This window comes from Symphalangus syndactylus, chromosome X (genome assembly GCF_028878055.3).
Source record: "Symphalangus syndactylus isolate Jambi chromosome X, NHGRI_mSymSyn1-v2.1_pri, whole genome shotgun sequence".
In the NCBI taxonomy this organism is placed as follows: domain Eukaryota; kingdom Metazoa; phylum Chordata; class Mammalia; order Primates; family Hylobatidae; genus Symphalangus; species Symphalangus syndactylus.
Genome location: NC_072447.2, coordinates 96801187 through 96817042, shown reverse-complemented (window position 1 = coordinate 96817042; position 15856 = coordinate 96801187). Strand labels below are relative to the sequence as shown.

The 15856-nt window shown below is 33.4% G+C and overlaps 1 protein-coding gene and 1 non-coding gene across 2 annotated transcripts in view; both read right to left on the bottom strand.

Annotated features, from left to right (window-relative positions):
• Positions 1-15856, bottom strand: part of PCDH11X (protocadherin 11 X-linked) — a 793868-nt gene that overhangs the window by 771927 nt on the left and 6085 nt on the right. The gene's annotated exons all lie outside the window — the stretch shown is intronic.
• Positions 4984-5168, bottom strand: LOC129476627 (U2 spliceosomal RNA). The gene has a single exon (XR_008655050.1). It is a non-coding gene; the product is annotated as a U2 spliceosomal RNA (small nuclear RNA).

Genomic DNA, 15856 nt, shown 5'->3' with positions numbered 1-15856 from the left:
ATTGTCTGGACAAATCTGCAGATGTGAGGAGAAATTCAGAAGACAGCGCCACTGATAATTATGATTTTCTCTGTTTCAGTACATCTGAACTGTGACCTTTGTTTACTGGTTGAAATAGATAAAATTGCTGATATTTAACCAATTTTGACCTGAAAAATAGAAATTTCATGTAGTCCGACTTCATATATTCTATATAGATATCTAGTCAGACTTTCCACTAATATGCAATTCTCCATACAAATCACTACATCAATTAGAAAAGATTTATTCCAAATATCTGGGGAAAGCACAAAACTAAGTGTGCAGGAAAACTTACTTCATGCACGTGGGCATTAATAAATATATGGAAATTATGAGAATGTGTGGGCCTTCTTAATAATGTAACTTTAATATGGGGTGAGGAGTAGGATGTTTAAATATATAAAGATAAATTTCTTATTTGAGAGCTGTTAAAAGCACAGCAGACAAGACAAGGTGTGGTGGTGAGAAGCAGGAAACGGGATCCAAAAAGGTGTATTTTAGTCAACAGAATTAATTGATCTAAATTATGTGCAGCATACTGTACTAGCATAGGTAACTGTAACTGTGAAGAAAAAATGACAGAAGACACACAAATATGAGCTGAGAGAGAATCCTTTTCTAGTACCTACATAAAGAAAATTGCCCATATTTAATTTGAAAGATTTCCACTGAGGGGGAACACAGATTGCCAACAACAACTTAGATAGACATGTTACTCCATCTTTTCTAATGTGTGCATGCAGATGCATGTGTATGATTGTCAGCATTGCTCCTTAAAAATATAGAATGCTATGAAGGACAGGAAGAGAATCTGCCCCACTTGCCGTAAGGGCAGTTTCCTGAATTATTTCAGTGAAGCATTTTCTCTCGAGACCAATTCTTCAAGAAAGTGCATTGATAAGGCATCAGTGTGCTTTCAAATCAATCAGGATTTTATTGTTTCATTTAAATAAAGTTATTTAATGTATGTTGGCCTTTCAGACTCTTGCCTCTCCTAAGCATCTTTCACATATATTGCCATCCAAGTGTGACTGGGAGTCATATGTAACACCTGGAGGACTGATAACAAATGCCATTTTTAATACATTCTGAGAGCTTGATATTTGGAGTCTATGATGAATTCATCTACACAATGAAGAATCTTTCTGAAAAAAAACAATTAGTAATTAATACTGCATTCATATCATGTATAATTTCAGCTTTAATGTGAAAATATTTCTAGTTTTAAAATATGTAATTCATCTATATGAATTCACTTTGTGTATAAAGTGTTTTAAAGTGTTTATATCACTCCAAAAATGTTACTTTCACTAATGAAAGAAAAGTTTACTTTATTCTGGAAAATTATGCTTGGCTATTTCCTTCCCCTTGAATATAATCAAAGGCAATCTACTACTTCCATGCAAATGTTTTTCTAACAGTTTCTGTTGAAGACATCTCCATTATTCAGGCACAATATGAAGCCGATGATACCTTTTGTCTGTATTATGACTCAAGACCCTCTTTTTTTGTTGACTAACAAAGGCGGAAAATGAATACTGCTGTTTAAAATCCTTTATGTTTTCTTTTAAATTCTTTTGAGTTGAATAAGTAACTGCCCTTCTTATTTAAATCATTTTACTTGAAGCCTAGATGGGATAATAAACTCTTTTTTTTTTTTTTTTTTTTGAGACAGGGTCTTGTTCTGTTGCCCAGGCTGGAGTGCAGTGGCATGATCATGGTTCATTGCAGCCTCCACCTCTCAGGCTCAAGTAATCCTCCCACCTCAGCCTCCAGAGTACCTTGGTCTACAGCCGCATGCCACCACACCCGGCTAATTTTTTTTAATTTTTGGTAGAGATGAGGTTTCATCATGTTGCCCAGGCTGGTCTGGAAATCCTGGGCTCAAGCTCTCTGCCCCACTCCACTTCCCAAAATGCTGGGATTACAGGCCCAGGGCGCCCAGCAATAAACCTTTTTTTTAAAAAAACAGCATTTCTATGTTTTAAGTAAAAATGAACAACTTTTGAATGTAAAATAAATATCCCTAATATTAAATGTAAGCCATCAAGTATCTTAACATGAATGATCAACTGAATATATTTATTATAGGGTTAGTTTGCCTTTAGTTTTGCCTTTTTTCCAAAGTCAATGATAGCAGTAGAAAGGGTCTAAATTTTCAAAAGAAAGCAATTGCTACCTCACATGCTAAATGGAAACAACCAAAACTAGGTACATGAACATTAAGTTACACATAGAAAATCATTTTAATTACAGCGAAATAATCTATTATGTATCATGTTTGTTCCAAACACTAATAAAAAATATCCATAGTTTTCTGTGTTAATTTTGTCAGACAACATTTAGATATACAGTATATCAAAGCCTTATTCTCCTAGGCATATATCCTTTTACTGTGCATCTCCAAGACAACTGAGGGCTAAAGTCAGAGTATGGGGCAAGCAGTTGCCTTAAAGAGCCAAAGCACATATTCCTAATTGTACATTTTGTTTTTACTTTTAGACAAAGAGACGCTTAAAAACAGAATAATAAAGGATATTTTCAAACTGATTATTTTTTGACATAGATGCCTATTTGTAGAAGAATAGAAGTAGAAACCAGAGTGAACTGCAGTAAAATATTTAATCTTTCAACAACTTACTTTATGAAGAAAGAGTAGTGAAAATTCAATGGAAGAAGGAAAAAAGAGAGAAGGAAAAGAGAAAGTGGGGTGAAAATGGAAGAGTGTGAAAAGTGTTATGTAAAAATATTTTCTTTTTGAGACAGAATCTCTCTCTGGCGCCCAGGCTGGTATGCAGTGGCGCGGTCTCGGCTCACTGCAACCTCCACCTCCCTGGTTCAAGCGATTCTTGTGCCTCAGCCTCCCGAGTACGTGGGATTACAGGCGTGTGCCACCGCGCCCGGATGATTTTTGTATTTTTAATAGAGACGGCGTTATGCCATGTTGGCCAGGCTGATTTTGAACTCCTGGGCTCAAACGATCCACTCACCTCGGCCTTCCAAACTGCTGGGATCAATTACAGGAGGAAGCCACTGCACCCAGCCGCAAAAACCTTAATGAGGTATCAGTTCAATCTCCCTACTATGTGAACCTGGCAACTTTCTTGGACCTTTTAACTCCTCTAACCTGGAATGTTGTAGGGTCTACTAAAGGAGTCAAAATGCTACTAGTGTCAAAGCAATAAAAGATATTTGGAATTGATTCTGTAAATGAAACCTTAAATGATCTAGTTTGTTATTCCTTGATTAGTATACATGATAAATGTAAAATTTTTATTTAGGAACATATGTATAATGATTATATTGCCATTTGTCTAAGCAAGAATATATGGGCATATGTATCCACGTATGCCTCTCCATAAATACTAATGTCTAATATATGAATAATAGACATATATCTCTGTAAGTGCACTTGCAAAATGTGTAGAAAATATACAACTTTGTTATATGGCATCTCATCTGGTTTTATAAGTTATATGTAACACCTAATTTTAAAAACTTATTTATTTACTTATGAACACATATCAGTGTTCAGTGTTTATGGTAATTTATGAATATAAATGTTTAACATCTAGAGCCACACACCTTTCAGTTCTATTCTGAATAATACATTTTTATTCAAGTTTTATCACTCATTTGCACAGTCAGACAAGTTGTTAAAGAGTCATTATTTTTATTTCACAACCAGGAAACTCAGTAGTTTTGCAGAAATTCATAGTAAATCAAGTGAAAGGCCACAAATCTACTTCCTTTTGTGAATCTTTAAACAACCTTATCAAGCTCATTTATATCATGTATCACATTATACCAAAAAAATGTGTTTTACTATTCATAGCAAACAGTCTCTTAGTAATCATCTCACACTCACTCTTGTGAGCCTAGTACAATTCCTCAATAGACATGTGGTCTTTTACTTAACAGAATTATGTATGTTTGTGATTTATTATTAATTGAAGGATAATAGAAATTTTAGCTATAGATACACTTTTTTTAATGTCAGTGAAAAAAAGATTTGTATTTAGGAGGTCATGGATTTAGTTAAAACCTCTATTCAACTTTGTGGAATATCCTAAAATTTTAATTTCAATTATGCATGTATGAGTTTTTTCAAGAGATAATTCTGGAAAATAGAAAATATGGAGTATGTAAAAAATAAGCTATTCAAAATATCTGGTGAAGGGTAGGGTTTCATTAAGTATTAATTGATGATATATGATAAGGAAAACAGAATAAATGTGACCTAAATCTTTATTTTTAAAAGTATGTTTTGAATATAAACATTTTATGATTTATTATATAATTTCAGAAATTATATTATATATATTAAAGGAAGAAATAATCCATGTCTGAGTAAAATACATTCCAACAAGAAATGAGTTCTTACAACCTCACTGCTATCTAGTGGTAATATATCCTAACAGCAGGAAGACAACCTAAGTCCTACAAAAATAGGTTGTTTTCTGTGAAAAGTAGAATTTTCAATTAACAAAGTGACACTGAATATTAGCAAGAGAAACATAATTTCTAAGCATTATTAAAAACAAATTTCTATTTGTCTAGATCTAATTTGAAGGCCATTGTGCAACATATATTTGTAAAAGTGTCTGTGTACTTATATTTTAGAAAAGTGATTCTACTGATTTTTTTTTTTTTTTTTGAGATGGAGTCTTACTCTGTTGCCCAGGCTGGAGTGCAGTGGCACAATCTCAGCTCACTGCAACCTCTGCCTCCCTGGTTCAAGTGATCCTCCTGCCTCAGCCTCCTGAGTAGCTGGGATTACAGGCACCCGCCATCATGCCTGGTTAATTTTTGTATTTTTAGTAGAGATGGGGTTTCACCATGTTGGCCTGGTTGGTCTCCAACTCCTGACCTCAGGTGATCCACCTGCCTCGGCCTCCCAGGGTGCTGGGATTACAGGCGTGAGCCACTGCGCCCGGCCTGTAACACTGTGTTTTAACCCCCGAGGGGAACACCGTTCTTGGAGGTACTGCAATACCAGGTCGATGTGTGGAATGGACAGAGCATGCTCCATCTCCCTGCTCCAAAAATCCATTTAATATATTGTCCTCCGGCAGAGGATATATCAGATATTAAACTGATAAGAACAGATACTACACTCTATCTTAGCCAAAAGGCTGAGAAGTGATACTGATTCTCTTTTTTTCAAGTTTTTAAAATATCAAGATAAGAAAAAAAAAAAAACATAAAGCTTAGCTACTAGAATGAAAGTCTAGTTGGGCAAATTTCTACCATGCTGTTTCCTTGTATGTTCTTATCAAGCAAATGCATCTGTGTTCATCTATGTTTTTGTTTGTACTGCATTTGCATCATTATTGCATGATAATAGTTATGAAGAAAATAAATCCAAGAGAAGATATTTTAAATTTCGACTGACTTCTGATCAATATCTTTGACTCATAATATTCCATTCTAACTGAATACCCTAGGATATGATTAAAGAATAAGGAATTGCTGCATTTTAGTTGTCTTAAGTAGAAATATAGAGTGAGTTTTTTGGACAATAAGGCTAATGTCCACATAAAAATAAAACCAGCAGTTAATTTGGAAGAAAATCAGTAAAATAATTGATTAATTCAACTAGATGTATTATGCAGATGGATTGTAAATAAACTCAGTTCTCCCTTTATGGTTCAAACAAATGTTATTTAGTTATTTAATGCTGAGAGACATTTTATCCCTCCAGTATTTATCTCAGTATCATGAATCAGGATTTCTGAACAGAGACTGGAATTGAAAGCTCTTATTTTAACTTGAGATTGTCCAAGCAAATCCATTAAAAATCAAAACTGTACATGCCTCTAGATCAAATCTGTCAAATTTCTAATACAAGTGAAATAAAAATGCAGTCATCTTTGATGAGAAAGATCACAAGCCATCTATAATTTTAATTTGCTTAAACTCGTTATATAATCTACAACAAAAGTAGAATTATCAAAGGAGAAAATCTAGTTTTAAATTAGACACTTAAAGTGTGTGTGTTCACATTCACCAGGCTGTAACTGAATTGTTAATGACAGGCGATTTTATAGATAGAATATTTCTCCTACAATTAAGCTGTCCAGAAGAAGAAAAACCTTAATATTCAGTTTAACTGATGTACTTTTATGTTTCCTCGAGGCATGGTGTTCTACACTCTTAACACAGTTAATAAAGCTGAGAAATGGATATAATATAAAACATTTATCTAAAGAGAAATTGAAAAGTTTGTGTGCATAGTAATCATTAATATAGTTAAATGAGATTTCAAAATATAAACAAAAATACATTTATATTTCTCATTCTGGTTAAATAATTTATATTTATATTTACATTTATATTTCCACTTCTGGACTGTTAAGTGAAAAAGATGTGAGTGTGATCTCTGATGTGGCCATTTACTGTCTTTGTACATTTAGGCAAGTCTCAATTTCTATATTCATACCATGGAAATAATTAGACTACCTCCTACTTCACAGAGGCACAGACGTAGACATCTAAGATATAGATAACTAAGGATTAATTTGTACCAACTATATATATAATGATTATCCAGTATGCAAAATGTAATTATTTTGGTAAATTTGGCATTGGTATTTTAACCATAATCTTTGGTTCAAAATGAACTTGGGTTTTTCAGTTATTGTGAACTTGTTACCTTTAATAATCAGTTTATCAAGTCAGCTATATCTAGAAGAGATAAGAAAATGATATTGACAATTTTTCTGCCCTTTTAGTCCTTTAACAGTTTCCAACTTTACTTGTTGGTCTTCAGTAGCTTCTGAATCAAGGAGATTCTTCCTCATTGAATTTTTTCACCACATTACTAAAATTTCAAAATTTATCTATATAGTAGTTTAAAAATAGTTATGCAATTAAAAAAACTACACCCAAAATTTTCTCTGAAAATTAAAGACATTCAAATTATTTCTTAAAAGAATTTACTCTAAAAATTTATACTATGCAGTAGGAATACATGGCTCTGGTAGAAAAGAACATAAAAAATTAATAGACCACTAACTATGTTAGATCAAATGCTGTCTGTTCACAAGGAAAATCTTTTACATTTTGGAAAAAAAGATAGCTATGTAAGATAAATTTTCATTCAAACAAATATAACAAGACTAAAATATAACTGAGGTTGCTGGCTTTTATACTACTTCCTTGCACTTAACCAAACTTGTTAATTTATATTTTGAGAACAGCATGACCTTTAAACGTATGTTTGCTGAAGAATAGTTTACAACTCCATTCCATTAATCTATTAAAAGTCTAATGTGTTAGACATTTTTAGCAATAGAGCAAACACCTTTAAAATATTTAAAATGGGGAAAATACTTATTTTTCTGCAAATAAGCAAAACATAAGTTCCATAAATTGGATGATTGGTATTGTTTATGGAATATTAAAACTTTCCCTTAATGTATTTTGGGATCTTAAGTCATAGGGATCTGCTACTAAAATTAAGATGACTATAAAACTGTTCTTACAGTATTTCTGAAAAACAAACTTCTTGGATTCAAGAGAGATCTAAGTTGCAGTAAAGTATTATAGTGATATTTCAGTAAAATTTAAAGTTTAAATTGTAGCATAAAACCTCATATAGGAGACGTCGCTAACATTCAAGAAGGTAAATGTTATAACGTATGTAACATTGCTGTATAAAATTTAAGTTTCATTCAGAAAATTAGTTAATGAGTTAGTATTTTTATGTCTTTCATTGGTTGAAAAAGAGTCACCATTTTACTATTTAACACACATTAGTTTGGTATTTACTATTCAAATCTATAACCAAAACTAGTTTTAACACTTTGGACTATTTCGGGCTATATGATCATTATACATGTGATTTAACAAAATGTACATAAGCCCTTTTACTGTGGTGAAAGATGTGACAGGACAATATAGTGAAAAGCACACTGACCAGGCAGACCTAAATTCTATTTCAGACTGCCACTAAGTTGTTTTTGTGACCTTGGGCAAGTCACTTTGAAGGGAATGGAACCTTCCGGAAAACAACACACGTTAAGTCAGTAGGTGTAACTGTTCATAGCTCATAGTTAAAAAGTATTTGTGTTTTAAGTTACTTCCAAAAAAGCACAAGTTATGCACAAAGACAAAAAAATATCAAAAATGACCTTCTGTATTAGTCTGTTTTCACATTGCTGATAAAGATATACCCAAGACTGGGCAATTAACAAAGTAAAGAGGTTTAATGGAGAACTCACAGTTCCACGTAGCTGGGGAAGCCCCACAATCATGGCAGATGGCAAGGAGGAGCCAGTCACGTCTTATATAGATGGCAGCAGGCAAAGAAAGAGGTTGTGCAGAGAAACTCCCATTTTTAAAACCATCAGATATCATGAGACCCATTCACTATCATGACAACAGCACAGAAAAACCCACCCCTATGATTCAATCATCCCCAACCAGGTCCCTTCCACAACACGTGGGAATTATAGGAGCTACCAGCTGAGATTTGGGTGGGGACACAGAGCCAAACCATATCACCTTCCTAAGTAAAAACAGGAAAATCAAATAAATTAGAAATTCCAGGTTACTATAGAATGCCTGGGGACATGCATTTCACTAGAATAATTCCTACTTTCTTCATTTGGAGCCACTAATAATGAGAACAGAAAGAATACCCCAACAGCAAACAATTAAGTATATTTTCATCAAAACATTGTGAGTCATGATTTACCTCAGTGTATTGCTAATTCAGTAGAACCTGAATATCTCATCATAATTTGTATTTTTTCTGCAAAGAAATGTTACCCCTAACCTAGATTCTATATCTGAGAAACATTTCCTTTCTTTTCCTTCCTTTATTAAAAATCTCAAATCACTACATAATTCCTAGGTTAAATTATCTACCACCAGTAACTCAGTCTACATGGCAATGGTGAAAAGCTCATGGAATCTTAAGTTACTCCTAACTAAATTGATGATGACTTTAGGCAAGCCATTTAGCTAATCTGGACTAGCTCAATTCTTCATTTGAAAATCAGAAATGGACAAAAGAAAGGGAGGATAAAAATGTCTGCCCCAGCTAATCCACAGGGTTGTTTGAAGTGTTAAATGGTTATATGTAAAGGCTTCCTTCAAGAAAACATTCACAAATAAATATCACCTTTATATAAGTAGAACTGTAGTTTTAAGGAAACTTTACAATTAGGGTAGCGTTTTTCTTATATTCAATGGCACTTCAGCACAATATGTGTCATCATTTATATTTTTAAGTCTACTAATTAACTCATGGTATTCAGTAAAGAAACTAAACAGGGTTTGCTTCTCTAACAGCAAAATATATTTTTGTAATAGTTTCTAATAATCTAGTTCTTCCAATGGAAAACAAAGGATGAGCTCAGTGGATAAAACTATTCACCCCACATGGTTAACTACTATTACAGAAATCTGTTACAGAAATGCTTGAATGTAATTCAAATAAAATTAGAAACTTGAAACCTACCAAAGTTCTGTGATCAAGCATTACCAGTACTTAGCCTGGGCGACAGAGTGAGACTCTGTCTAAAAAAAAAAAACAGAAAACATGAACAGATCGTGTTCATAGAACTGATATTTCTATTTACCATAGAGTTAAGTTTTCTTCTCTATTCTTTGATAATAGAGTATGAAGATGTTTTGCTGTTTGTCTTGACTCTTATATTTCTTTTCCTTTTTGTATATTTCGGATTTTCCCTCTCAAAAAAAAAAAAAACCCTAAAAAGATATAGGGTATTTTGGCTGCTATACGTGCCCCATTAGGTACATGGAAACAGTCTATGCTTAAATGGTATGGTTTGGATTCGGGGTCCCTACCCAAATCTCATGTCCAGTTTTAATCCCCAGTGTTGAAGGAGGGGCCTGGAGGAAGGTGATTGGATCATGGGGGTGGATTTTCCCCTTGCTGTTCTTGTGATAGTGAGTGAGTTCTGACGAGTTCTGGTTGTTTAAAAGTGTGTGGCACCTGCCCCTGCTCCCTCTTCCTCCTGCTTTGGCCATATAAGACGTGACTCCTTCCTCTCCGCCTTCTGCCGTGATTGTAAGTTTCCTGAGGCCTCCCTAGCCATGCTTCCTATATAGCCTGTAGAACTGTGAGTCAGTTAAACCTTTTTTCTTTATAAATTACCCAGTCTCAGGTATTTTTTTATAGCAGTGCAAGAATAGACCAATACAGAAAACTGATAGCAAGAGTGGGGTTCATACCCACATGGGCACTAGCTTAACATTATTAAGTAATGTTAAGAGTAATGAAATCCAAGGCAATTTTGGCAGACACTCAAGTTCATTTAGCACTTACAAAAACATTTTAATCCAATTGGCCCTTTATCTCACTGAGATCCTCAAATTATTACCACTAAACAGACTTTGCTGTTCCTGTAAGTATCAGAGCTTAGAAAAGACTAGTACAGTTTCACTGGGAAGGTGATGGCTTCTGAATCTCAAAGGTACAATTAAGACATGAATTCCAATGCTGAAGTGAAAACGTTCAGTTGTTTTCCTAACCCTGCTAGAACTACACCGTGGCTCCTAACAAGCACAATTTAAACATTTACACTTATTTCAATGGTTGCTTTCAATGTCATTTGTTTTAACTTGATACTGTTTCTGAGCTGCAAATAAAGAAATGAGAACTATGAAAGTTTTCCTAAACTAATAATGAATGAAAGTTTCACTTAGATTAAGTGACTATTCTGCTGTATTCTAATATAAAAGTCTAGTTGTGAGGAAAGTGGTTAGCATGGTGTCTAATTTACCATTTGTTCCCACTTTGAGGACTTTTATTTTGAGATAGCGAATACAAAATAATCTCTACTAAGTGTCTTTCGTTGTTACTGTTGTTCTGCAAAATGTGTATACTAATAAGAAAATAAAAAGAAGTTCTTCAAATTAGGTAAATGAAAATCTAATTGGCTATTTTACTCTAAAATCTGAATAATTAGCTGATATGTTCAATTTTGATATTTTACAAACCAATATCTTTAGGGATCTATACTATACTAAGACTTCTCAGAGCTTTTGGATTTCTTTAAAAAGATTTTAAGATATTGGTACACCATTGACACTGTATGACGAATGGTTTTCATTTTTGAAATGGTATAATCGTATGTACAAAGTGTCCATGAAATAGATTTGACTGTAAAATGGACAAGCAACTGGTTGTTATTCTGAACTACAGCTTCAACCAATATAGTCATACCAAAGGTTAAAATCAAATTTAACCTCTAAATGCAAATTATTGTAAATCTATTTGAATTTAAAACTTTCATCCATTGCACATACCTAAATTGTTTTTTTTTTTCTTTTAAGAAATCCTGTTACCCTTGGCTTACTTCATCTTTATCATGCTTGTTTACCAGACTATGGATTAGTGCCTTTCGGATAACTGTAGTTTGAGGGGCAGCAGCTTCCATGTGTACAGGGAGCTTGTTAGAAATGCAGAATTTCAGCCTCAGATAGAATCTACTGAATCAGAATCTGCATTTTAACATTTCCAGATGATCTGTCTGCACATTATAGTTTGAGAAGGAATAGAATGTAATTTCCTAGAAACTGGAGTTTAAAATAACAAGTCATTAGCAGTGATGCTGATTGATTAGTAATTGTATATTGGTTCTATTTCTTTCTAAAGTGTTTTGATTCTGTTATATATGCCAGCTATCCAATTTTTGAACATTAGCCTTATATTCCCATATCTGTTTCCTCCTGTATGCAGTTCTGAGGCATTCAGAATATCTGTGACTTTCAGTGAATTCAAATGCTCTTTCTTAAGTAATCCTGCTTTGCGCTCATGGCCATTATAAAATGGCCAGCATATATTGTAACTGCTTTATTTTATGGATGCTAAAACTGAATTCATGGACTAAGAAAGGTTGCAGACAAGGAAAGCTTTAAGAACTGTGGAGGCAGACTGAAGGGTAAAGGGTCACTGTCAAACTGAACAAATTCTTTCCAGATCTAAAAAGAAAGGCAAAGGAAATTCTGCCTGATGAACTCTCATGTAAAGGTTTTGTCCTGTTTGTGTGTGTTTGGTGTGTGTATTACCTATTCTTAAGCCTCTCTTTAAAAAAATTTAATGTATTCATGTTTTGGAAGATTTTGATTCTCACAACCTAGCAAACAACCATCAAATAACAATTAAGGTATTCTTTTTTCTTTCTTTCTTTTGTTTTTTTTTTGGAGACGGAGTCCTGCTCTGTCGCCAGGCTGGAGTGTAGTGGCGCGATCTCGGCTCACTGCAATCTCCCCCTCGAGGGTTCAAGGGATTCTCCTGCCTCAGCCTTCCGAGTAGCTGGGAGTACAGGCGCGCAGCAAGACGCCCAGCTAATTTTTGTAATTTTTTTTAGTAGAGACGGGGTTTCACCATGTTGGCCAGGATGGCCTAGATCTCTTGACCTCGTGATCTGCCCGCCTCAGCCTCCCAAAGTGCCGGGATTACAGGCGTGAGCCACTGTGACCAGCCATCACTTAAGGTATTCTAAATATATAATATGAGAAGTAAAAGAGAGAAGCTATCCAAGGCAGTTTCAAAAAGCTTGCATATTTCACACTAAACTGAAAATCAGGCCCTATAATCCAACGCTCTGGTAGTTCTCTTTCTTCTCTATTTGATTTCCTTTCTCCTCCCCTCTTCCTCTGTCACAAAGTAAAATAAAGCAATCTAAGATTACTCAGGAAAGAAAGGAAAGCTTTGCGTTGGCATAATTTTCCTGCCTACCTTTGCCTGACCCATACTCCCTAACAAACGCACATACGCCCTGACATAGAGAATGAGATTATGTAGCAAACATCAAATTTTAGAGAATGCACTCAAAATCTTCCCCAGATTATATTTAAAACTTAAAGGAAATGTGTACTTAACTATTTAGGGTAAATATGCATTTATAAAAATAAAACCATCCTTCCAGGAATGTATATTTCTAGCCATTTTAAGTAAATGGGCTTTTCCAGTCATTTAAAAAAAAATAAAATACTTAATGCATTGATACTTGAATCCATTCACCTGTTTTGCATATCAAAGCATCTTTCTTATGTTTTATAACATAATATGCACAATACAGGTGCTTTTAATAATCTCTATTCAAAACAAAATGTGGGAAACAGTATTTTCTAGATCTGAGTCAGAGTGGGAAATTGTTTACTGCAACATAAAACAAACAAAACAAGTTTTGGATACATTTAACTTTCTGATAAGATACTATTATTAAATTTGAGCAAAGGTAATTAAAAAGCCCTACATGTTGGTGTTTTAAAATTCTAAACACATTGGAAAGCAGGGAACAAGTATGTTTGTGGAATAAATTAATTCATGCTATCACCCAATACCTTACATGAACTCCTGTTGCACTCATATCCCATCCCCGAGCCTTCCTTTTCTTATCTGTAAAAGGAGGGGTTTGGACTAAATTATCTTTCTGGTCCCTTCCACTTTTAGAGTCTACAAAACCTGCACTATACCTGGTGTACTGTAATGTAGAGTGACAACGAATACTTGTTGAATTCAATTTAATGTGACTATATATTACTTTGTTGTTGCTGTTGTTCATTGTTTTAGCCCTATTAGAATATAAGCTTTTCAAAGACAGAACTCTCCAAAATTTCTTTAAGGGCCACCCTTAACATTTAAAGTATTGCAATGCTGGACGAGCCATAGGTTTTTAGTTATTGATGGTTAATGAATCAATACAGTCAAACTGATAATACGTGGAGAGTCAAGGGACAAGGAAAGAATGTCCTAGATATCTATTGCTTTTTGTAAAATATCACAGGATTTTTTTTTCCCTTTGCAAAGGGCCTTGAAATAACTTACAATTCCTTCATTTTACTTTTGGGGAAATTGAAGTCCAGGGAGGTGAAGGTTTTTGCCCAAGGTCACTCTCTAGACGCTAATAAAACATAAATCATAAAAGACCTTGTGTTCACACAATTTAAATAAACCCCTGCTCTCACTATACCTAAAACGAGTTTGTAATCTGAAGAAAACGATGATTTGAATTTTGGGGGCTTAATATCCTTTTGGTTGATATGATACAAACCCACACTCAACTGATTACCAAAGATATGTTGCTTCCAAAATGTCATGTCAGGAAAAAAAACACTACCTAAAAATCATTGGCAAACATCCCCTAAAATAAATCTTATGTAAAAATACAGGTGTTCTAAAAAAAATGACAGTAGGATAGTAGGATATAGGACTAAACATTTGCTCCATTAAGTAAACTCAAACTTTATGGACTGTCATTGTGATGGGTCATAATTTAAATTATTTTTGTAAACAAAATGGAAGAAGCATATAAGCATGTACTGTTAACATTTCAATAGTTCTACCATTTTATTTAATATCATATAATTTTTATAAAGCCTAGTGCACAAAGACTAGGAGAAATAGAAATAGGAGAATATAATGACAGTAGAAAATTAACTGAAAAACTTATTGTAATATATTTGAATATACTTGTCTTTGAAATTTTTATTTTTTAATCCAAGACACATTATATATTTTTGCTTTTTATATTCAGAACTTTGACAACATATACTCAAAGATAAAAGAGAGGCAAGAAGGGATGTTGGGAAAAGACCTGGCTTGTAGACTAAAGACCATTAATCCTCTTGAAGCTTCCCCACTTAATTCTGGAAATTCTTAGGGAGCTGATTTCATCAGCGGGAACTTCAGTCTCCCCATTGACAAAATGGGTATAACCATGCCTTCTTTTTCTACTCAAAAATTTTTATGAGCCTAAAATAAAATAACTTTTTAAATGATATAAAAATATAAAATACTATACATATTGAAGGAGTTAAAGAATGAATCAAAATAAAGGTCACAGAAAACAATCTTTTAATTTCATTTTATGTGATGATAGAAACTGAATTATATAATTAGTTAAAAATCTCAATTTGCACTCTAATCACTTAAGGATTTTTAAAAGAAATGAATTTTCCTTTAGTTTAATTAAAATCCATCAGCAAATTAATTTTATCATTGTCATGCTAAAAGTTATATTAGATTATTAAAACAGTTTTTATTGAACAGATAAATATATTCTTCCAGAATTTATTCTCTCCTTTCATTTTCCTTTCCTCCTATTTACCCATATCTACACGTTCAAGATGAGCAGATTAGGTGTACAAAAATCATTCTTTCAGATTTGGGCTGGAAATAAAAATTGTAGCCACTGATGTTCTTTGTCTTAAAATGTATTATATTGATCCAGTGCATAACACATTAGAGACAATTAAAAGGGCAGTTTAAATCCTTGAAAAGTTGAGAATTTTTAGATTGCAAAAAGATAACATGTACATTTATAATTTCTGGCAAGCTACTCCTCAAATTCAAAACAGTAATTGAAAAATACTCTTTTTCCCATGTTTTGGTACTGTTTGATAATGAGAATGCAGTCTTTCCCCAGATGTAACTGAGTATCAAAAGACAGTTTCACCCTAAAATAGTTTTCTCTATCTGATAAACCTTTATTTTACAATTAACCTTGCACAGAGAATAAATCTTAAGGGACCATGACACATAGGTCATTTGATGTTTTCTCCTAACAAAAGATAACCACATTTTAGAGATGATGCGTTTGTGAAGAACTTCTATTGAAAAATAACACCATTTCAAATATGATTAATTTGAACATAGCAACCAGTTTGGAACATCAAGACATCTTACCTAGTTTTCTTCATTCTGGATACTGAATGATCGATAAAGTCTTCAAATAATAGAACCCTGCTCAGACAATGACATGTAATTTGGAATGTTGTAATATAAAGTCAATCCAATTAAATGTTCCAAAATATTTTATTTTTCCCAAAGGTAATATGTATGTACGTCTTT